The following is a 25372-nucleotide window of genomic DNA, read 5'->3' on the forward strand; positions in this document are numbered from 1 at the left end:
TTCTAGAAGAATAATTGCAAGCTGCAATGCATTAAATAGTATAATTCAGCTAAAAGTGTGAAAGTTGTTAAAATTAGCAAATATTCCTAAAATCTCAAAAAATTCCTTAAAATGTCCCAAAATTTAATAAGTCCCAAAATTTTAAAAATGCCCTAAAAACCAAATTTTAAAAAATACCCTAACGAGCAAGAATTGGAAAATAACGCCAAAAAAATGCAGATGTCATCAAAATTCGGCCCTTAGTTCATTTATTTTAGTTTTTAAATAACAAAAATACATTTTATCACACGTGTAATTTAATTTTACCTTTAATTAATTAACTATCAGCTTAGTTGACAGAATAACTAAATAAAATTTAAAAGAATTTATCATTTATCTCCCTTGAGCTATAATAATTAAACAGCATGCGATATTTTTTATGCAGTAGAAATATTTTTTCAATAGAATATAAATTCTATTGAGAAAAATTTATATAAAAGATACATTTAATAAAAGAAAATATTAATCATAGAGTTTGAATATTAATCTCGCTAACAGTTTGACTTTAGGACATAGTTTAATAAATAGCGCATGAAGATGATTGATAATAAATTAGATAGTCTATTCTAGACGCTATTTCAGTAAATGATAAATATCAACATACCCCCAACAAATCTTGACTTTATTTCCGTGTCGCAAATTTAATTAAATATTTTTTTATTAGCTTTGAAAATATTAACTATCAATAAATTGTTAAAAAAGAAGATAAAGTATTTAATTAAAATGCGAAAAATGCATTTTTATTGCTGAGAAAAAGTCTTAACTGCATACATCATAAATTATCTTTTTATGTTAAAGAATTTAGAAAGTTAATCAAATTTTATGTTGATCCATAATCCGCAACATTTAATTTGGGTTCAAATAATTATAATATTTTTTTGACCAGTGGCAAAAATTTCATTTCAAAAAAATAGCAAAACATTGTATGGTTTTTCAAAACTTTATATTTACCTAAGTAACCCTTTCACCATTGAAATGCTCACAAATCACTGAAACTTAGTGAATGATTTGAACACAATCCCATTTACAGAATTCTTACATTTATTGTTATCCTGATCATTTACCGTAATTTTACCACGCTAGGTTACCGAAAAGACCAGTTAAATAAAATATTTATCTAATCAGACATTAGCACCCCGTTCACTAAAAGACATTATAACTTATAAGTGATTAGAAATTAAATCATAATTTAGGTATACTTTATTTCTTTACACGATTCAAAATTATCGAGATTCCAGCGTCAAGTTTGAAGAGTTTAATAATGAAATAAAAATTCTATTAATAAAATATCCAGAAGTTATTCTAAACTTTTTGTGAAATTGTGAATAATATGCTCATAATTTTAAAAACTTGTAAAAATGTTTGGGGGGGGGGGAGCGAAGAAAAGGAAAGAAAAAAAACTATTTCTTTCAAGAAGTTTGTTTTAAAATTATGAATTAAAGACTTTGTTTTTCATTAGAAAAGTTTTGTACGGGGGATATTTTCATGATAAAATATTTTTTGAAGGGTCCGCCTTAACGATAAAATTTCTGTAAAAGACCAGTTTTTTAAAGATAAACAAATTAGTAAGGGGTCCGTTTTAACGATATTTTTTTTTCCACGATTAACAAGTTTGTAAAGGATTCGTTTTAACAATCAACTATCTTGTGAAGGGTTCGTTTTTACGATTAAAATTTTGTGAAATGTCCATTTTCTTAACAATGAGCAAGTTTGTGAAGGGCCCATTTTAACGATAAACATTTATGTGAAATATCCGTTTCTTCAACGATCAACAAGTTTGTAAAGGACTGTTTTAACTATAAACTATTTTGCGAAGGGCCTGTTTGAACGATAAACTATGAACTATCTGGTGAAAGGGCCTTTTTTACGATAAAAATTTTCTAAAATGGTCGTTTTTTTAACGATTATCAAAATTTAGAGGGTCCGTTTAAACGATAAACAAATTTATGAGGGGTTCTTAAACGAACTAACATTTCACCTAAAATTACTCATTGATCTACAGTAAAATAAAGTAATGAATGAAAAAGAAATAATTATAAATAAATTAACCAAGTTAGTTTTCAGAACATTATTTTTAAAAAGAATAATTTCAATTATTGAACAAATATATTTCCACAAAGTAATTTTTAAGTGTTCAAGCTTTTAATTTATACATTTAAGGAAAATGCATTTAACTTATACAATAATATTTTGCAGTAAAATAATGGTTGGCTAACTTAACAGATGAACTGGAGCGGTTTTTTAATGACCTGTTGGACGAGGGAAAAAAATCACCAAGGGAGTTCAAGGACGAAAATATATAGCTAATTTACAACACTAGAGAAAAAGAAACTGAGGTAAAGATAAAGAGTGTTTTTGTTATTTTCTAGACCTACAAGACTTTTTTATTATTACATAAAAAATTTATTTTAAATTCGTGATTTCTGCTTTCAGAAATGTTTTGTTTTTTTCCTTTAAGGCAGCACACATGTAGATAAATCTAAGTTAGAAGGTAAAAGTTACTTTAGAATAAAAAATCATTTGCAGCTGTTTTAAGTTGCTTGGTAAATACCACACATCGTTTTAACAGGGTGCGTAGCCTAATTATTCTACAAAAAATAAGCACTTTTCAAGCACTCAAAAAATATTTTTAAGCACTTTAAATAATATCGCAGGGTTGGAAAATTTTTGACAATTAACGGTTTTATCTTGTTTTAACCGTCATGTCAAAAAAATATATACCTTTTGGCATTGTTTTTTACAATTGTCAAAAATCATGAAATATTGAATCGTGAAAAATGAATGGCATTCTCATACGCTATGGACTGACAATACGCTGAAATAGATTGGTGTAGAATTAATTGTAAAAATTTTGAATAGGACAATGTGTCTTTTTGTATAATTCGTAGCCAAAATCAACATGGTAAATGAAAAATCTCATTTTGAAAAAGGGAAAATTAAGCACTTTTAAAAAACACCCAATGAAAAAAGCACCTTTAAGGGCTTTTAAAATTCAAAAATAAGCACCTTTAAGCATTTTTTAAAAATGCTACGCACCCTATTTAAGGTATTTAGTATTCATTGTAACCTGATAATTATTCTAAAAAACAATTGAGATTTACTCTGTTCACACTCCATGGAAAAATACTTGAGGAAATTAAAATAATTAATACATTATTAACTTATGACACATTATTACATTTTATCGCACCTTTCCTTTAAATAATGAATAAACTTGGGTTATTAACTTCTTGTGAATCGTCCGTTTTTGGGAAATATCTCCATAACTTAGTGAATATGCAAAAATAAAGTTTAAGTAAAAACAATTTAAAGAGGACGCTTTTAAATTTTTATTTTAGTTTTAAAATAATAAATTTATGACAGTTGGTAAAGGTAGGCTTAGTTTTAAAATCTTGAATTAAAGACAGTTAGTTAGACTTAGTAAAGGCAGGCTTCGTTTTAAAATTATCAATTAAAGACAGTTAGTTAGACTTAGTAAAGACAGGCTTAGTTTTAAAATTGTGAATTAAAGACAGTTAGTAAGGCTTAGTAAAGACAGTTAGCTAGTTGTTTTAAATTTTTGAATTAAAGACGTTTAGTAACGCAGGCTTAGTTTTAAAATTGTGAATTAAAGACAGTTAGTTAGACTTAGTAAAGGCAGGCTAAGTTTTAAAATTATGAATTAAAGACAGTTAGTTAGACTTAGTAAAGGCATGATTAGTTTTAAAATTATGAATTACAGATAGTAAAGCTTAGTAAAGACAGGCTTAGTTTTAAATTTTTGAATTAAAGGCGTTTAGTAACGGCAGGCTAAATTTTAAAATTTTGAATTAAAGACAATCTGTTAGGCTTAGAAAATAAGTGAACTAAACGCAGCATTAACTTTTTCAGGGAAAAGAATAATGAAGGGCCGCTTTTACGATAAAATATTTTGTGAAGAGTGCGTTTTAACTATAAAATATTTTGCAAAGAGTTCGTTTTAATGATGTAATTTTGCTTAGGATCTATTAACGGACTACATTTTCTCTTAAAATAACCCCTGATTAGCCTTTCAAAGATATTACATTTTAACATTAAATATTAAAAATAAAAAACTAATTTCTGTTACATAATTGCCATGGGTAAGATTTGCAAATAGATACCATAAAATTAGTGTTTTGTTCCAACATTTCTGGTACATAACTGCGCAAAGTATCCTCCGACAAGATATATAATACTCTTGCATGATCCTCTAACAAGATTTGCTAACCATGTGGGTATGATATTAAAATAAAGATAATTGCTTAATCCAAAATATCAGCATACAATTGTGTATTAAACAAAACATACTATTTTAGATTTCTTGATCAATTTTTGAGTTTCCTTAACTACTAATTTTGAAATAAGGAAAAATCAGTGAACCATATGTTACAAAGCACTTTCATCCTTTTAAATAACTTATTCTTTTAAAGAAAGAAAGCTCATACACATCAAAATAGTGTTTGGTGTGTTTTTATCAGTGATTACTGTAAGTTAATTTAGATACCTACCACGGCATTTGACGGTTTTCTGTGGACGTATTCGGAGAAATAAGAGTCGTTAATTGACCCTCCATAAATTGTTTTTGTCGTAAAAAACGAGTTTCTGCGCAACATTTTACGTTTTAAAAAAAGAGTTGAAAATATCTTCTAATTCATCATTTTAAAATTGTTACTCCTAGAAAAAAATTCGTTTTTTTTTTTTTTTTTTTTTTTTTTTAAATATTTTATTTTCGCAGTCACTGAAAACCTGGCAGAACGAACTCGATTCTATGGTAATGTTTATGATTCCAAAGTAAATAAATAAAATCACTAGATATTTACAAAAACAGGACCTTTAACAAAATATGTGCGAACTTTTTACTTTTGTGATTTTTACGAAGTTACAGATACTATTTTACGACCAATTCTCTTTACTTACGTATCCTGTTTTCACAAATTCACAAAAGTAAGAATGGATTTTTCACTATTTCACAAAAGCGTCTTTTCAAAAAAATCTAGAATAATCCCTGGTTTTCAAAAATTCTCCATAATTTTCGTTGTGTATGTTTAGAACACGTTTTTCAAGAGAATATTTTCTTCTTCAGAAATGAGCAAATACATGAAAAAAATAAAACATGAAATTAAATGGAATTTTTTTTTTAAATGAAATTTTATAAAATCTGATTTAATCCTTCGACACTAAGCATTAAGTTTCTCGTGACTTATCAGATAATTAAATGCCATACGGATGCATAATATTTTTCATGGATTAAGGGTCGAATATAAAAGTGAATATTATTTCGATCGTGATGTTTGTACCCTTACTATGAACTAAGTAAATTTTTTGCTTAAGAAATGTAATTTGAAAGTTTAAAGAAAAAAAGTGAGGTAAGGAAAACGAGTGGTTACGAATTTTCCAAAATGACGAGCCTTTTTGTAAACGTGGTTACGAATTTACAAAAAGGCCACATTCACGAACAATCCAACTGCAGATCGTAAGTTTGACCTAAACCAGAGCACGAACAATATGCAATCCAGTACCCCCAGAGGTGTTGATTTGTTACGGGAACTTGGAGGACTTAGTAACCGACAAATTTAGCTTACACCATTTACCATTTTGTACACTAGGAGTCTTCGACCGACGGGGATCGAACTCACGACCTCTTGGACGTAGGCCCCAGCCAGGCTATCCCGGCCAAATTTACTTATCAAATTTCACATTAACTATTAGTATTATGATATAATATAATTTTTTAACTATTAGTGTTAAGAAACTTATAACCAAAAAAGTACCGTGGTGTAGGTTTTAAAAATTTTCTTCAAATACAAATCTTTAAAATTAGAACACTTTTCTAAAAAAGCGCCATTTCAGATTCATCTCATTAAATAAATGTTTGATTTTCTTCATCTTAAATATTTTTAATAATAATATAAAATATATCAAGACACTCAAATCGCATTATTAAAGCTACGATGAATTAAAAAATTACCTCGCCAAATTCATTATTTTTTCATTAAAATCTTTTAACAAAACATAGAATTATATTTCCCTCACTTTACATTATTTTTAATTAAGTTTAGCGTAAAATTAAGTTATTACTAATTTTTAAATATTTTAAGTTTTTAAAAAATAATTAGGATTGTTTTAATTTGTTATTAAATTTACTCTGAGTAGCTATAATTCAAAACAACCCATTTTTTTCCTTTAAAAAATTTTTTTTGAGGAAAACATGGGTTTTAACTAACCCATTTTAAACAAACAATTTTTTCTTTAAACAAAGAAAAAAAAATTTTTTTTTTCGTTATACAAATGCTAAAGCAAGCTACTTTCCATTAGAATCTTTTAAGCAGTATAAAATTAAAATAGGAAAAACATGTGATACAATTTAGTAAACCTAACAACGAGATTAAATACTAAAATGTAAAACAGGTATTCATTTCGAATGTCCTGTTCTTTTTGAGAAAATGGAGGCGACGGAACGCCGCTGCTAACCTGTTATTAGATAAGTCGTGTATATAACGAGCAGGGGATCCACTGTTATAGAGATTCTTCACAGAATTCGCGAGAAGGTTATTAAGCATTTTTTTTTTTTTTCGATCTCAACTCACGCCGCTCAAGATCCGGATTTCGGGGATCTCTGTTTTATTTTTGTTTTGTTCCTTATGATCGGCCTACCTGACGCCTGCGATATCGATGATTTGCCACCTTTAAGAAGATTTATAACTGCCATAAGCGTGAGCGGGTAACAGCACGCTCTACCCGACTATGGTAATACCGGGCATTTACGTTTTACTTTGCATACAGTCACGAAATGCATGTAACGCTTAAAGAGGGTAATAGCATGTTAATAATGCGGGATTAACCCTGAGAATATTTTGGGACATCTAACATAATACTACACTTATTTTTAAGTATCGTATTTTAATCGTTAAGTATCATACATGTTTTCGAAACTTAAGGCGCATCACTGGTAAAAAAAGTTTTGAAAAATTACTTTTTAAACATTTTAGATAGTACTTCGGTAAATTTAAAATATCAGTATTAAAGTAGTAGTAAAAATTAATATTATGGTGCATATTTGTGTTAAAATAATAAAAAGAATGGTCTCCTGATTTAAGAAATAAATAAAATTTAGATTACGGTTGCCCCCATGTATCGCTCATTTAGTGAAACAATGACGTAACTGCAAAATCAAGTTACGTCATTGTTTCACCAAATGAGCGATATAAAAAATATTATTTTTTCCTTTGAAAAATAGCAACCAATTGCAAAAAAAGGATAAATTAGGATTAATTTTTTATTTATTTTATTTTTCATTATTTTTTTTATCATCTCTTTCGATATTTTAGCGGGAATACAGTGTTCTATATATCGCTCATTTGGTGAAACAATGGCGTAACTTGATTTTTCAGTTACGTCATTGTTTCACCAAATGAGCGATATAAAAAATATTATTTTTCCTTTGAAAAACAGCAACCAATGGCAAAAAAAAAAAAATGATTAATTCGGATTAATTTTTTATTTATTTTATTTTTCATTATTTTTTTATCATCTCTTTCGATATTTTAGCTGGAATAGAATGTTCTATATATCGCTCATTTGGTGAAACAATGAAATAACTTGATTTTGCAGATACGTCATTGTTTCACCAAATGAGCGATATAAAAAATATTATTTTTCCTTTGAAAAACAGCAACCAACGGCAAAAAAAAGGATAAATTCGGATTAATTTTTTAGTTATTTATTTATTTTATTTTTCATTATTTTTTTAACATCTTTTTCGATATTTTAGCGGGAATAAAGTGTTCTATGTATCGCTCATTTGGTGAAACAATGACGTAACTTGATTTTGCAGTTACGTCATTGTTTCACCAAATGTGCGATAGTGAGGCCAGAAAATTGGAATATTTCGAAAGAAAGATTTGTTTATTCAGAAAAAAGCATGGTGTCTGATTTTCTAGCTAAGATTACTATTCTCACTAATTCATTTCAAACTAAATAATACTAATAATAAAAACGGATCAACCTTCATAATTGTGATCTAATGATTGGAGTTAGCTTTACAGAGAGATCAATTTCTCATTTTACCTTTAAAACTAATTGCGCAAATCAAAAAATTAAAAAAAAAATCGCACACATTTGCCCAAGGATAATATTATGCTAAAAGTAATTTTTATTAAATATTTATTACTTTTTATTATTTAGTTCACTAATGCTCGAAAATTTTCTTTAATAATTAGGTATAAGGAAATTTTTATGTTATCTTTAACTATGTTAATTTAAATGAAAAAATACAAAATTTGAACGAAATCAGTCGAATAATTCTTGTGCTAAAAAATAAGAAAAAGCCGTATTTCTTAATTTTTGTCTCTCTAAAAGGAAAAGATAGACGAGGAAGACCTCGGCCTAACAATGATTTGCCCACTAAAGTTACGTAAACAAACCGCAAAGCATCCGTTTGCAACTTGCGTTTTTCTTCAGTTTTAAATTCTGATAAATTAGTAGACATTCATTAAAAGTTTTTCATCTTTAATGCTTTATATTAACTTATAATCTTAATTACAAATTAAGGAAAAAGTCTTTGTTTTCCGAAAAAATTTTAGACAAAATTTATTTTTTAGCTGAAAGGGCTTGTTCATCTTTAAAAAAAACTATCAAGCGCATTTCCGCGCTTTCACAAAAAACTTTTGTGTCGGGATTATTCAAATTTAGAATATTTGCCTTTAAACGTACCAAAGGATAGACTCAACACGGTTAAAAGCCGATTCTTTGCCACAATTACTCTTACAGTTAGTTAACTTTGCTACGACATAAATAGCAATCAATGTGCATTATGCATTAAGGTTGCATTTATGCACATATAATTCCGATCAAATCTTATTTAGAGCAATTCGTTTATTTAGTTATTTATTTTCTCAACTGTACACACCGATCAATTCTATTTACATTTAAATTCAATTTTTTCAACAATTATAATGATTTCATTTAAAATATTACCTAGTGAATAATTTTAATATAAAGAAAATCTATAAATGCCAAAATTTTACGAACCACAAATATTTAAAGTATTTTTTTATTTTAAAAAGCATTAATTAGTGCAGCAAAACTGAAAAAAAATTTAAGTCCCAAAAGATATGAAATAATGCAGATAAGAATAAAGGCGGATTATAGATATCGTTATCTTAAAATAGATTTTGTTTAAAAAAAAAAACATTAATCAGTCTTTTTGAAGTTAAGTCTAAAAATAGTATTCATGTTGCTTAAAAAATTCCACGTATCACACATAAAATCAAATTTAATCATAACAAAAAAATTTATAAAAATAATTTTTAGACTTAATTTATTAAAATATGAAAATCGAATGTAAATATATTTAATTGGTCGGCATTCCATTCTTAAAAATGATGACAAGTAAAATATTTTACTATTCTATGCACATCTTTAAACTATAACAAGCACATGTTGAATTTATTAAACACAGCAAATTTTGCTTTAGCTGACAACTTGCTGTTAAGATTAAAAAGAAGAAGAAAAAGAAAGCCACATTTTAATTCCATTACCGTGATAAGTTGTCTAGTAAGTTTTGAGTAAAAATAAAAAGTAGAATACAAGAAGTTTGAAAGATAATGTGAGCTGAAAACTGATAAGATATTTTCACATTAACAAGAACGCTCAAATAAATGAATAAAAACAAACTTATTAATTATTTAGTTTTATACCAACAAATAACGGCTTTAAATTCAAATTTTGATTTTAAAATGTGAGTTTTAAAAATAAAGTGGAGAAATCAGATTTTTGAAATTTGTGTATGCTGTATGTATCCACAAATCGTTGCTTTTTTTTTTTAAACATAAAATATATTTTACATTTCATTTTGCTTTATAATTATAGCTTCACCATGTAACACAATTTTGGAGTCAGTACAAGACATCATTTACAAAAGAAAAACAAAATTCTAATGATTGAGCTTGCGGTAATATAATGATAAACCACATTTCCAAATTGTTCAGGAGAGTTTTCGCGGAAAAGCAATACGATTTTCATGCTAGCAATGAAATGCCTAAAGGAATTACGTAGTTATTTAAAGGAAATTATGGACACTTCGTAGGCAATTACCTGGGAATAATACTACGTAACAGTTTGATGTTTAAAAATACGTCAAATATATTAACTAGCCACATTTTTTAAATGTTTATTCGGGAGAGTGCTTCTAGTCAGGGGTCTGTTTAGAAGAAATTTGGGTCCGTTAACGGACCCTTCACAAAATATCTTTTCATAAAAACGGACCCTTCACAAATTTGTTTATCTTCATTTTTGTTTTGTTAATCGAATAAACCCTTCCCAGGGCAGAAAACAAGAAAGATAGATGTAAACGAATTAAGTTTTGTCTTCGGCAGATGATTCTTCCATTATTCGTCCGAAATGAATATTCAGCGTTCAGCAGTATAGGCTAAATACCAAATATTTGTGTGTTGCATCTCTAATTTAGAAGCAGCAATTGCTGTTTATTTATGAAAATTTAATTTTTTTTATTATAATTTTACAGTGCTGAGCATAATCTTGTGTCTATTTACAATTTAAAAACTCCTTGAAAAAGTTTTTTGCAATAACCGGACCCTATTTGCACAAATTCATAAAAGCGGAAAGAATGCGAGTAATTTTTTCACAATTTCACGAAAAACGGACCTTTCAAAAAATTTCTGGACAGACCCCTGCTAGTGAAAAACTGCGCCATCCAGGAAATAAGATGCTTTTGTGCATTATGCAATGGATTTGATTTCACTTGTAAACATCAACCTGGAAACAACACCGAGGAAAAATTAGATATTAAAAAGTCTCAATTGGAAAAAAAAGTTGTCTATCCATATATATCCACAAGTATTGCATATTTCACCACGATGTACTGCTGTTTTGCAATAAATAACTTATTCAGAACCAAACAAGAAAGCATAAATCACGGAGAAAATGTGGTTTGTGGATTATTTTCAGAACAATGTGGATTTCATACGTTTTAAGTTAACTTTTGAAAACAACAACTCAGTTTAAGTAATTCTAAGAAAGCGATACGATAGGTTAAAGCAAAATTATTGAAATACTGTTCTGAAAAAGAAAGAAAAAAACTGAATTTGATTTAAGATTGTCTCAATGTACAAGACACCAATCCATCGCAATCAAGGTCGGAAAGAAAGAAAAAAAAACAAGTTTCTTATACAGATTAACTCCTTTCTTTAAATTTTTTCGAAGAATGCGCCACGACAAGGCATAATGCCAGTCACGAAAATGTGTGAAATGTCAGATAAAAAACGACATAAGTGGTGAAGGTGTTGAATAGAGGCCTTAGTATGCCATACACCGACGCCGACAATCAAAATAAAATTATGGTTTAGACTAATATTTTTTTTTTTAATGTTTGTTACAATCTTTTTATAATACGGATTCTTGTTAAATCACTTTTATTTTTTATGTTTTATTACATACAGAATATATGAGTCTTAGCTGTAGTTTATGTCTGTCACAATCCAACATTCTTGCAGAACGGAATGGAATTTGCCCAGTAGTAGACAATAAAAAAAATAATAATAATAATTTTTCTTTTTAACAATTTTTCTTTATGAAAAATTCATAATATATCATAATCTATGATTTCTTTAATAAAAATAATAATATCTTTAATAAATTATTAATATAAATTATTATTATTATCACAATTATAATTTATTATAATTATGATAAATATATAAATTTCCAAATAAAAGAAGATCATTATATAAATTTCCTTCATTATTACATTTTATATCTATTGCAGATGCAGATACTTCAAAAGCACTGAAGTTTCACTTTCAGTGTAAATAATTTCTTTACTTTTGTTACCTATTATTCCCTTTTAAAATTTAATTTGAATTATTAAAGTTTTGATGTTAAGGTAAATTTTCTCATGCTTAAGAATAGTTGGGAATTTTAAAAAAAATATGGTACAGTGGAACCTGTAAAAGTGACCAGCTGGGTAAAGTGATCACCTGAGTAAGGTGACCATTTTCTATAAGTTTTATTTAAAGAGTCCTTTTTAAAGAATCTTCATAAAGTGACCACTTCTATATAGTGACCATTTGACTTGGTCCCAAGGGTGGTCAATTTAGACAGGTTCCACTGTATGTATAAAATTGTTGCTTGCAAGTAAAATCTAGTTTTTAGATAGATTAATTTAAACAATTGAATTTGACATTAGATTAATTTATGTGCTAAAATATATTTAAAAAAAAGGAACAAAATTGTTCCAATTCCAAAGAAGTCTTTAAAAAAAAAAGGAAGAGATGATGAATGAATCAACCTTATAAAAGGTAGAAATAGGGGTCCCGAACATGGGTGTCGAATTTTTGAGGGGGGCGAAATTAAAACACACAGTCGCACAAGTTTTATAAATTTCACAAATAACAAAAAATAATTATTAAATTAGCTAAAAATTTGCGAAGATTATTAATCTTTTTCTTGATTTTTGTTTTTCCCCTAGTCTAAATCGATGATCAATTACGACCATGGTCCCGAAATAAAAAATGGAACATCTTCCTAACTTTTGATCGAATGATTGGATTGCAACTTACATCAAAGAGTATACATACAATTCTATATTCTTTGCTTGCATGCCATGCCGCATGCTAGTGAGGATTCGAATTTAAATATGATAATGAATATATTGGTGTCGATGATACTTTCATAAAAAACACACAATGATTAGTTTTTTTTACCCTCCAAAAAAATGGAAAAGTGTAGCCGCCATCTGGAAAATATAGTTTTAATAGTTCAGTCAAGAGAATGATCAAGAGTTGGGTCCTTAACTTTTAATTTTCACGTATTTCACCATATGGTATTATTTATGTCAATCAAAAAACTTTTCTAAATATTACTAAGCTCATTTGTAGAGCAGAAAATGAACAAATGGAATAACATCTTCATTATTCAATGGGAATATCAATGAGGCATTACATCATCATATTTTATCGACTCAACAATTAATCCATTCTAAATCATTAATTCAATTTGCAAATCCTGCCACTCCCAATTGTCCAACAAAATTCTGTAGACTAGACAAGAAGGCAGTTGATAGCAACGAATGTTTTGTTCCAAATGAGAAATCATAAAGATAATGCAATGTTAGCACTTTTTGGCGCATTAATTAATTCGATGCGAATTCTCACACAACTGAACATGAATGAGGGTGTTTTATGTTAAACATAAACATGGAGTAACTGTAAATAATATTGTGTTTGTCATTATTTTTTCTCACGTGGTAGCTTAAATAACTATGGAGTTCTAGGAGCGGAAAGTTTATATCTTAACTTAAAGTGGAAAAGAAGTTTAAGATTCATTGAAATAAAAATAAATTATTCTTTTATATCCTGACTTTTATTTATATTTTTAACGCAACATGAGTAATTTGGTATCGATAAAAATTCGTTTCGATTCTGAACCATAATATCGATACTTCCGAACCACGATATAGTGCGAATTTGCTGTGATCGTACATTTTGTGAAAGGTCCGTTTTTGTAAAATTGTGAAAAAATTACTCGTAATTTGTAAATATAAAATAAACGTTAAGTCATATTCTTTCAACAAGGGTCCACTTTTGTGAATTTGTGCAAGTAGGGTCCGTTATTGCAAAAAAAACTTTTTCAAGGAGTTCTTAAATTGCAGAAACACGATTAATTACACGATTATGCTCAACAATGTGAAATTATAATTAAAAAAATTAAATTTTAAAAAATGAACAGTAATTGCAGCTACTAAATTAGCGATGCAACATACAATCATTTGGTATTTAGCCTATACTGCTGAACGCAGAATATTCATTTCGGACGAATAAAGGAAGAAGCGTCTGCCGAAGACAAAATTTAGTTCGTTTATATCTGTCTTTCTTCCCCCCCTTCCTTCCTGGGAAGGGTTTATTGATTAACAAAACAATAATGAAGATAAACAAATTTATGAAGGGTCCGATTAAAAGATAAGTTATTTTGTGAAGGGTCCGTTTTTAAGTTAAAATATTTTGTGAAGTGTCCGTTTTTATGAAAAGATATTATGTGAAGGGTCCCCGTTAACGGACCCAAATTTCTTCTAAACAGACCCCTGGTAATAAGGTGTAAATTGAATCATATTGCCATTCAAGTTAAGCCAATGGTCCCCAATCACCTTTAAATTAGTTACATTTTATTTACTGTGGTATACTCTCGAATTTGTACGACTTTCCATTGACAAAAGTTTAACTGGGAGCTGAGAGACGTCACCTAAAGCCTCACCAATACCGCGCATGCAATTGAATTTTATTTTGAAGACATGTTTAAATACAGTTTAACTTCAATTATTAAATCAAAACAATCTATAATTTAAAACAATCAACGTTCCCGCCTCTCAGTGGGCCGAAGAAAAATTATCAAACGTTGACGTTCCACGACGATAAAAAGGTTGGGGAACACTGAGTTAAGCCATAAAAAACATGTAATCAAGTTTAATATATCGTTCAACTTCGCACCATATTATGGTTGCAGCAAATTTGAACGATATTGTGGTTCAAAAATAGTCTCAAATCCTAAAACAAAGATGAATTCTTTGTAGCAAATCTTATGCAATTTGGCTGATAAAACGGAAAAAATACAGAACAAGATAGAGATGGTATGGCAACATTAACAGTTTTTTTTTTTTTTTTTTGGTATTTTAGAATGTTTTTGAGTAAATATATATTTTATTTTATAACAGTCGTTGAACAACCGACCCAATTTTTGGGGGTTTACGACTACTTGTTTCCGACACCGTAGTCTAGTAATTTTGAATTCAATCGAGAAGATAAGAGAACTCCTAGATCAAGTATTGGGAGAAATTTGCCTTCGTGAAGTATTTTTGGTGGAACTATACCGCATTTGCGTTACATGGAGCATAAAATCACGAAATTCTCCCACGATTATACTGACTGTAAGGGGATTCTACACGATCTTCCGTCTACCACTGAGGAGGATATTTTTACGTCAGCGTTGTGGTCAGTGCGAAATTCGTATCGGCCAGCCATGGCTGAGATTCGAACCCGGTTCACCTTATTTGAAAGTGAGTAAATATATAGTAAATTTTTGAAGAAATATAATACGAAAGACGTGTAATTTTCAATTTAAAAAATATGCATGATTATCGATTTATAATTCAATTAGCTAACTTGTACCAAATGATAATTTGAAAATCTGCTGCTTGACTGGTCACGAACTTCTGAAAGATCAAACTAAAAAAAAAAAAAAAACTGACTGGAAATTCCGAATTCTTTTCACGAGATTTGAGTTAGGAAGGGAGACAAGAAGGAAAAGAAAAGTGATTGATGGATTGTAACGAATAACAAAGCGTAGGTCGTGGAACGTGCTTCCAAAAGAATGATTGTTACAAGCTGCTGAAGCATTCATATCAGTCTAAATGTGACAAAAAAATATAATCTTCAAAAATGCAGGCAAATCTGTTAGAAAAATCGGTTGAAAGTTGAATCATAATATTGGCACCTTGAACCATAATGCGACGTGAAGGGCTGCAATCTTATTAAAGTGATAATTTGAACAATATTTCCGTTAAGGTTGAACCAGGCCCGTAGCCAGGGGGGGACCGTCGGGACAAATCCCCCCCCCCGAAATTCTGGGATTCAAACTTTTTAGTCTTTCTTTGAGCCTCTCAGTAAAAAGAAAAACAAAAACTGTCGAATCAAACCTTTTATTAACTAACTTTATTAAGCATATTTCGAAATATTCCGGTTTGTCCTAAAAAAGTAATCGAAAAATTTTCTTCAAATCCCCGTCGCATGTCTTTGTAAACTTTGTTTACAAATTGATTATAATTATTATGTAATATTAATCTAAATAACGATCTAAATTTACTAACTATGTATTATGACATTTAGGGCATGGGCCTCAGTACAGACAAAACAACCGCTAGAAAAGGCTTTGTTGCTGGAACTTATTTTCTCCCTATTTAAGGAATTACTAGTTAAAACAAAGTAATTATTTTAGTAGAAATTTCAGTTTGATAACGGACCTGTTACAAAAAGTTTTTATTTGTAAAAGCAGACCTTTTACAAACTACTTTACAGCTAAAACGGACCATTCCCATGACATGTTATTTTATCGTAAAAATATACATTTTACAAACTATTTTACCACAAAAATAGACACACCCATGACATGCTATTTTATTGTTAAAACACATTTCACAAAATATTTTACAGCTAAAACGGTCCTATTTATGACATTATTTTATGGTAAAAACACATTTCACAAAATATTTTACAGCTAAAATGGTCCTATTTATGACATGCTATTTTATCGTAAAAACACATTTCACAAAATATTTTACAGCTAAAACGGTCCTATTTATGACATTATTTTATCGTAAAAACCGAACTATTTCACATCAAAAACGGATATACCCATGAAACATTATTTTATCGTAAAAGCGGACACTTGACAAAATATTTTAACGTCAAAGTGGACTTTTTACCAAATGTTTTAACTTAAAAACGGATTCTTCAAAATATATATATATTTTTTTAATGAAATTTTCACTATTTTTTTATTTTTGAAGGAAACGAATCAACGACGTCTGTAATTCTTAATTTTAAAACAGCGATTCTTTGAGGGGGAAAAAATGTTTTTTTTTCTAACTAAAACTGGACCTTATTTCGACATATTAATAGAAACAAGATCCAGGCTGAAAGAAAACCGATTGAACGGTAATTAAAGATTCAGAAAAATTATGAGTAGATTTTTTAAAAAAAAATCACAAAACAGGACCACAAATTATTAATTATCAACTCACAAATCATGAGTATATTTTTTACAATTTCGCAAATACGGACCTTTAAAAAAAATGTCTGAAATAACCCAATGTTTTCACTACAGCGCGAGAACGCGAGAATCTCGCATATTTTTTTCTTTTCTCGCAATGAAAAATTATTACCGCGAGAAATTCGCGCATTCTATAAATCAATTTCAAAATTCGCCCATTTCTCGCATTTTGGAAAAAGCTTCGAATTACGCCATTTAGAATAAAATCCGTTTCACTTTTCTTCCTGGATCTTACATTATTTTCAACATCTGCCCCATTATCTAGCCTTCCTATTTACCAGCATTGTTCAGAAACTTTTCGAACAGAACACAACCACGGAACCCCTTTCAGAACACATTTCTCTGCAACCACGTGTTTACCGTAGGTAAGGTTTCTTCATGTAAGACGTTCAAATTTTTTATGCACTTATGTAAGATGGACAAATACCTTGTAAAGGCAAAATCTTCAATGATGATGCACCAAAAATATTCAATGCTTTAAAAAATAGAAGACGTTAAAATGTATTATAATTAAAGAAATGATTTTTTTTCAAGAGTTTTTGTGTTTTTTTAGTTTTTAGAAATCTCACTTAACTTTTTGAAATCTCACCCTGTTTTTGAGAAAGGGTGAGAAATTCTCACCCATTTTTTTTCTATGATGAAAACACTACCCTCATAATATAAGCTTACAAACATGGTCAATAGCTTATTTAACTGACCTAAACACAATTCTGAACCCACTTTTAAAGCACTTGGCTTGTCCGAAATCCACAATAATTTTTCTGGTGCCAGAAATATTTCATCTATAACTCGAGTAAGCAAAAAATTATTGGTTGGACACTCGAAAAAGTAGTCTGGCTCGAGCTTACCAGAGCCCTTAAACTACTTTTAACCGATAGTCCCGATTGTCGGGCTCATTCCGTCTCATCTCAACTAGAGATTTCAAATAAGCTTAGCTAATCTGCAAAAAGTTTACATTAGACCCACAATCATATAAGCTAGGATTCCAGATCCAGAAGTAGCTAAACTTATGAAGTGCTGAGCTATCGTACTGTTTTTAAATCCCACTGTGAACTACTAACTAAAAAAAACTCTACTAACTTTACGCAAAACTGATAACTAAACGCATTTTATAACTGTATGCAAAGATTTTTTTTGATTCGCATAATTAGTTTCGGAGCTCTGATGAAATACGCATCACTTTGGACCGCTCTCCTCACCCAACTTCTGGGATCATATTTCAACCCCTATATTTCAGTACATAGAAATCTAAATCCGTCTTGGAAAGGTATTTTTCAGAGAAAGCACGTTTTGGTGTCTGATTTCGTAACTTAAAATATCGTCTGTTCTAATTAGCATATTTGAGGTCACTTCTTCGAACCCCTTCTAAAGGTTCAGTCTTAATGCGTGAAAGTCTGATCATTAGGGGGGATACATTAACGGGTTAGTTTTTTTCGGTTATGCTTTTTTTTTTTATAAAAAATCGGGGCACTTTTGTTACATAAAAAAGGAACATTTGTGATAAACAGTGAATCATTTTTTTTACTACATTTTGATTATTAGATTAAAAGTTATTCAGGGTTTTCCGGTTTTCCCCCCGAACTGTACATATAATGTTTATAACAGTCGATCAAAAAGCTATCATCTGGTTTTCATACTTCGAAAAAGATTCATGTGCAAAAAAAAAGAGCAGAGAGAAAAAGGATAACATTCATTAATTCTGAAAACCATAAGCTTTATTTTTCTATAAGTAAAGCGCAACTAGGGTTACAGTACAAAAGTCAAGTCAATTTATAGTTTAAACACAAGGCAAAACAGCTTATAAAACAAAAATTAAGTTAATTGGGAAGTTTTTTTACATAATTAACATAATACTGTATTTGTTTTTCGTCTTTTTAAAAAAATCAAAAAAAGAACCATGATTTTTTTTCGACTTTTTTTTTATTTAAAAAGTCTCCAATTTATAAACATATACTAAACATAAATATTCAGAGAGATTTAATTCTAAATTTATGAATATAATGTTCAGCATATTTAATTGTTTTGTCTAGTATGTAAAATGGATTAAAAGGCACTTTATTAATTATATTCCAGGAAAGTTAACTATTTGTATGCAACGCAAATTGTATTTTTCACATCTTAACGCAGAGATACGTTTTTACATGGAATCGAACAAAGAAAATATACCAGGAAAATCATTTTCCTCCAGTAAGTTAAATATATAGTTTACATCTATTCTTATTACAATGGCAAATTATTATCCAAAACTATTTTTTCATTATTCGCTATTATTTACTTTAAATACTTGTCAAAGTATTTATAGTTATGTATTAAATAATTAAGTTTCAAAAAATGTTCTGCATTGTGATGCCATGTTTTTCTAATACGTTTTTGAAAATTGTAAAAATTAACATCTTAGTTTAATTGAACCAGCCAATATGTTTTGAAAATTCAGAAAACGTATTTCAACATACTTAAACTCTAGTTATCTTTAGCTTTGACAATAAAGATCTTTTAAAACTTTTTATTTCTTTTAGCACTAAGAAATATTTCTTTCCAATATTTCTCATTGACTAATATTTTAAAAAGGTTATCTTTCAAAGAAAAAAATAATAATTAATATTTATTCTTCCCCATTTTTATTCAATTGTTTTTTAAATTTTTGCCCAACACAAATTATCTCCTGATTTTTTTTTCTGACTATTCTATAAACAGTTTGAACTTGAAGAAAAAAAATTTAAAACCTACTCACATATAAACATATAAAAATAAACCTGTTATGCAGAAAAATGAATGAGATATAGATCAAAGTATTAAGTTTTATGTAATAGCAAGCTAGTTAACATAGGTATCGCCATATTTATGCATATCATGCATTACGAGGTTTGAATTCATTAGTTGATTTTAAAATTTAGAACTAATAATGTATCTATTTTGAGAGATAAAATTAACCGGAAATTTATTCAGTTATATATGGTCGAATTATCCATGTTAAAATGTAAGCAATTTGCAGATTTTTTTGTGAATTTTTGAGGAATTCTGAATGTTTCATGTAATTTAATTATCAGGGGTCTGTCCAGACATTTTGTGAAAGGTCCGTTTTTCGTGAAATTGTGAAAAAATTACTCACATTCTTTCAACCAGGGTCCGCTTTTATGAATTTGTGCAAATAGGGTCCGTTATTGCAAAAAAAAACTTTTTCAGAGTTTTTAAATTGTAAAGACATACAAGATTATGCTCAACACTGTAAAATTATAATTAAAAAAATTAAATTTTAAAAAATAAACAACAATTGCTGCTTTTAAATTAGAGATGCAACATACAAATATTTGGTATTTAGCCTATACTGCTGAACGCAGAATATTAATTTCGGACGAATAATGGAAGAATCGTCTGCCGAAGACAAAACTTTATTCGTTTACATCCATCTTTCTTGTTTTCTGCCCTGGAAAGGGTTTATTTGATTAACAAAATAATAATGAAGATAAACAAATTTGTGAAGGGTCCGATTAAAAGAAAAATCATTTTGTGAAGGGTCCGTTTTTAAGAAAAAATATTTTGTGAAGGGTCCGTTTTTATGAAAAGATATTTTGTGAAGGGTCCGTTTTCTAAACAGACCCCTGATTATACTTACTCAAATAAAATGCACGCATAAATAATATTACGCTCAGAATCGGATTTAAAAAAATATTTATATTGATTACATCATGGATAAGAAATAGCCCTAACTTTCTATGAAACTATAGGAGTATTTATACCATTTTATGAAACTTAATGATTCACTATAGGCATATCATGAAGATTTGAAATGATATACGAGTTCGAAAATTCCATTAAAATTCATTTTATCATAATATTTCCACGATTAATCTAGAATACAAGTTTAAAAAAGAAGATTAAACAGTATTTTATTAACTAATATTCTGATTAATAATCTTTTAGACGCAATAAATCTCCAAGGAAATTTCTAGAAAAGGATACTTTTCCGTATAAATAACGACGCATTTTAATAATGAGTAAAAGTTTGTTATTCATGAAGATTGATGCGTCTCAATATTTTTCTATTAATAAACGTAACCTATATGAATGAATTTGCAATATTTCGCTCTTTAAAAGTAAGTACTTAACTGCTTTATATTTATTTACACGTTCTTGTGATTCACTAAATTTTCCGTATACTTCTAAGCATATCATTAAACGCTTTTGGCATTATTATTTTTTGAAATTATGTAGAAGACACAAAATATATATCCCTGGATTTGAAATTGGGCTAACTGAAAAAAAAGTATGATCAAAACTTCCAGAATATGGAGAATTTTACCGTGTTTCACTATGGTGAACACCGAAAAACTCGTTATTATTATCAATGCGCTTTGGTAATGATTTTGGTAAAATTTACAATAACATATGGTTTTAGAATATGAGATAAAATTCTTTAAATGGGGGAAAATTTAGTAATTTTATCCTGATGACTTAGACCTTGGCATAAAAACAATTTTTTGGATTGAATTTAGATTTCAGTTAAGTATTATTGGTTAAGTTCGCTGTAACAAAAACTATAATTTTGAAAACCTAAAACATCCGGTAAACCGTTGGTCGAAGGTTAAAAACATGGTAACATTTAGCGTATTTCTAGCGTATTTCTACACCAAAAACTTCGATAATTTTTACCGAAGTTATTTGGTATCGATTTTGGTAGTATTAACAAAATATGGTTTGTAAAAACATGCGATTAAATTTGGCAAAATTTGTTAATTTTATCTTGCTTCTTTAGAACATGGAACAAAAACCATTTATACACTTAAATTCACTTTTTTAATTTTGTATTTTTTACGAAATGCGTGGTAATAAGAACTATAATTTTGAAAACCAAAACTGAGCTGTTGCCATATGAACGGAAAAATTATCAAATGAATGGTTAAATACCGTATATTATGGTTTTATTAATAGAATCATGTTGTTTTTTTAACCAAAAATGTCATTACCATACAGTAATGTCATTTTACCTAATTTTTTTTTTCTCCGTGTAATTATGAAATATAATTACAAAATATCAGGCATTCTCTCTCTCCCAGTGTTTGCTAAAGTATGTGACATGCTATACATTTTAAATGAATCTAATAAGGATTTAGGTTTGATGTTTAAACAAATAACGTTTAATAAACTTTTCCATGCAATACACTGCAAATGAATACAAGAATTATTTATAGTCAATTTTTTGACAAATAGCAAATTTCGCATGTTACAAACGAATATAATAAAGAAATAGAATTAATCGTTTAACAAATCCCCATTTTCCAACATTTTTTTAAGATTTGATATGTTATACAATTTAAATGAATTTATTCAACGATATAAAAATTTTATTTCAACAGACCATACCGGACTTACCTAAACTGAATACAATTTAAAAGTATTAAATTAAGTACTTTAAGAATTAATTATATTATTATAATAATTTGTGAAATTATCTCTTAATTTAAATTCTGATGGAGAATTCTAAGTACTGATTTTAGATACCTATATCTTTATTTAGGCTCTAATTTAACATTAAATGCTATATTTGCTGAGATTAGTAAGATGTATGCATTTATCCAAATTATTCTTAATACTGTAATTTTGCAAGCAAAAATAGTTAACATTTGTTATAAACATTAATAAAATTACACAAATTATCACTCAACCAAAACAATTGAATGTATAATAAATAGCTCATAAAACGTGATTAGAAGTTTAAATTAAAGCAAATTTGCAAACTAAAGAAACAATAACTTAAGAGCAAATTAATCGACTTCTATAGCATGAGAATTCGAATGAATTATTCTAAATTAATGTAATAACTAATAATATCAAAAACTAAAACTCCAGTGCAATATCTGGAAATCTCAGAAACCAAATAAGTAAGTCCATAAACAAATCAATAGTATGGAAATAGAGTCCATAAATTTGAAACAATCGGCAAAGAAAGAAGGCAGCTTTTAGATGTATAAGATTCCTTTTAAATTTAAGAAAGAATATAAAAAATCAATACATATGCATTCAAATAACTTATACACTTAATTAGCACTGAACTTAATAAAATAACACTTGGTAATAATTTAACACAAAAACCACTTTAATAATTTAATGCAATTGGAAAAAGTATATTAATTTTTTATTAAAATGCGTCCTCTGCTGTTCCTACTGAAAAGCAGGGAAGCTAAATTATTATTCCTGCATTGATTAGTTCAAATTTAATATCATAATTAAACATTTATGAATTAATTTTTTACTATAACAACTCATTTACTGATACAATTCATTTTTTTATATTTTAATTAATTTATTATAGTAATTAAGGTAAATTAAATCACTATACAAGCATAAATGCATTATTATCAACTGTCATATCATGAATGAATAAATGTAATTAACTTGTGAATTAATGTTATTATATTCGATTTGTTATTTATTAATACATTTTTCATTTTTAAATAAAAATATATACTCTAAAATTAAAAATTCAGAAGCAATACGTGGAGAAAAAAAAACGTACCTGAAATATTTTGTTTGTTTACATTCCGAAGAAAAGAAATGTGTTTTCGCCTTGTTTACTTGACATGGATGTATCCTTTTAATTTAAAATTATAATTTCAACACTCATTGCGCGTAAAATTTTTTATTGCACAATAGTAAAATGCAGGCAAGTTTTCCTCTTCCTTTTGTTTACATTGATGCTTTACTTGGCGTAATAATTATAGATGATCCAACTTTGGAATATCTGGACCGAAAGCTTAGAGGTATCCCGCGCAAGGATAGAACTTCGTGAACTAGTTTTGCTTGGGGCGAGTCAGGTGTGTTTTTCGAGTTGGCTTGCCACATTTGGCGATAATAATAACGCTTTTGGCTGAGGTATTAGGATCTTCGCGATGTTACGAATTCTTAAATTTGCCCACCTTCAAATCATAAAAAGGATGAAAAAGATGTAATAGAGATTTTTAGATTATAAGATTATATTCTAATTGTTTTGATAAAAAACTTCTTTAATTAACGATTGTATAATGCAGGATTTTTTTTTGAGGAAAGATGAATCCTGAAAATTATGTTATTTAATCTTAAAAAAATATGTAATTTACGGATAATTGAATTTAAAATTGCTATTTAAAGAGACGGATAAGTTAATTGAAGACACTTAAAATTACAGACGTTAATTGAATAATGAATGTTTTTAGTGGGAATAAACTCTTAAAATTACACTTTAACTAATTTAGTTAACAATAGATAGTTTATAAATTATTGAATTTACAATCGCTATTTCAAGATAGGAAAATGAAAAGAAATATTTCGATAATAAATTGATATATGTAGTTCGAATAAACTTTAAAATCATATTTTAATTATGATATTATGATATATTTTAATTATGTTATTATGAGCTATTACCTTTACAATTGCCACTCCTCAATTATGATGCGGAAATGAGAGGATTAAAGAATGCTGTGTATAGTATAGATACATCCTTAAAATTATATTTTAATCAATTTAATAAACAATAGATAATTTAAAGATTATTAAATTTACATTGACAATTACCTTTCTCAAAAACGTTAAGAAACGAAGTGGATTAAAGAATGCGGATATTTTTATTCTAGATCATAATTTTTCAGCTTGGGTGCTACTGCCTCCCCCCCCCCAATGGAATACGAGGACCTTTAGGGGAGTTCTAACGATTTCAAGTAAACTATAAATGAAATTATTAAGTTACGCGTTAAAAATTAGAATTTTTTCAGTTTATCAAAATTGTTTAAATTTTTAATTCTGCATTTGTTATTAAAGCATTTATGTTTGTTTTTTTTTTTTTCAATATTTCTTAATTAAATTAATAAACAATTTCAAACCTACATTATTAAATTTATAATTTCCACTTCTATCATAAAATAATTAAAGTTATCTACTGTACAATGCAAAAACTTTTGCCTTAATAAATCCGTAATTTATTTGTTTTTAATAATTTTGAACTAAATAATATTAAAATTCGTAAATTTATGATTAAGGTCTAATAACATTTAAATTTAATATTTCAATGTATGACAGTTTTATCAATTAATGCTTATATAATTGTCAGTTTTACACTATAGGGGGGAAAGGTAAATAGGGAAACGCAATTCATTTTTTAAAATAAAACACACAAACAGGTTTTGCTTAACAAATGCAGATAAAAATTTTTTGCAGGCTTTAATGAATACAAATAATGGAAATATTAGAACTATTTTTTCATTTCATAAAAAATAACCTATAAATATTTAAATCTATACCAAGATTGAGAAAAATTTAAAAAAAATAAAAATACTATTTCGGAATGTAGTCTCTGTCTGTTGATGACAATATCATTTGAGGAATATTGAATGATATTGTAAGGTGTCTTAAGGAGAGATCCGGAATTTAAAAACAAAGTTATAACCATATGCACTTATATTCCCTAAAGTAAAGCCTTGTGCTTCAGGGGTCAATGACGACAAAGCGGTTAAAGCAAAAT

At 28.2% G+C, this 25372-nt stretch overlaps 1 protein-coding gene across 3 annotated transcripts in view; it reads right to left on the minus strand.

Annotated features, from left to right (window-relative positions):
• Nucleotides 1–25372, minus strand: part of LOC107446048 (epidermal growth factor receptor) — a 149775-nt gene that overhangs the window by 35058 nt on the left and 89345 nt on the right. The window contains exon 1 of one of the 3 annotated variants that reach the window (XM_016060581.3): nt 23393–23669. The exons of 1 other annotated variant lie outside the window; for it this stretch is intronic. The gene's annotated coding sequence lies outside the window, so the exon portion shown is untranslated. Of the gene's footprint in view, nt 1–23392; nt 23670–25372 lie in introns of those variants that run through there. One more of the 3 variants, XM_071182234.1, reaches the window with a different exon arrangement.

Source organism: Parasteatoda tepidariorum, chromosome 6, assembly GCF_043381705.1.
Source record: "Parasteatoda tepidariorum isolate YZ-2023 chromosome 6, CAS_Ptep_4.0, whole genome shotgun sequence".
Lineage (NCBI taxonomy): Eukaryota > Metazoa > Arthropoda > Arachnida > Araneae > Theridiidae > Parasteatoda > Parasteatoda tepidariorum.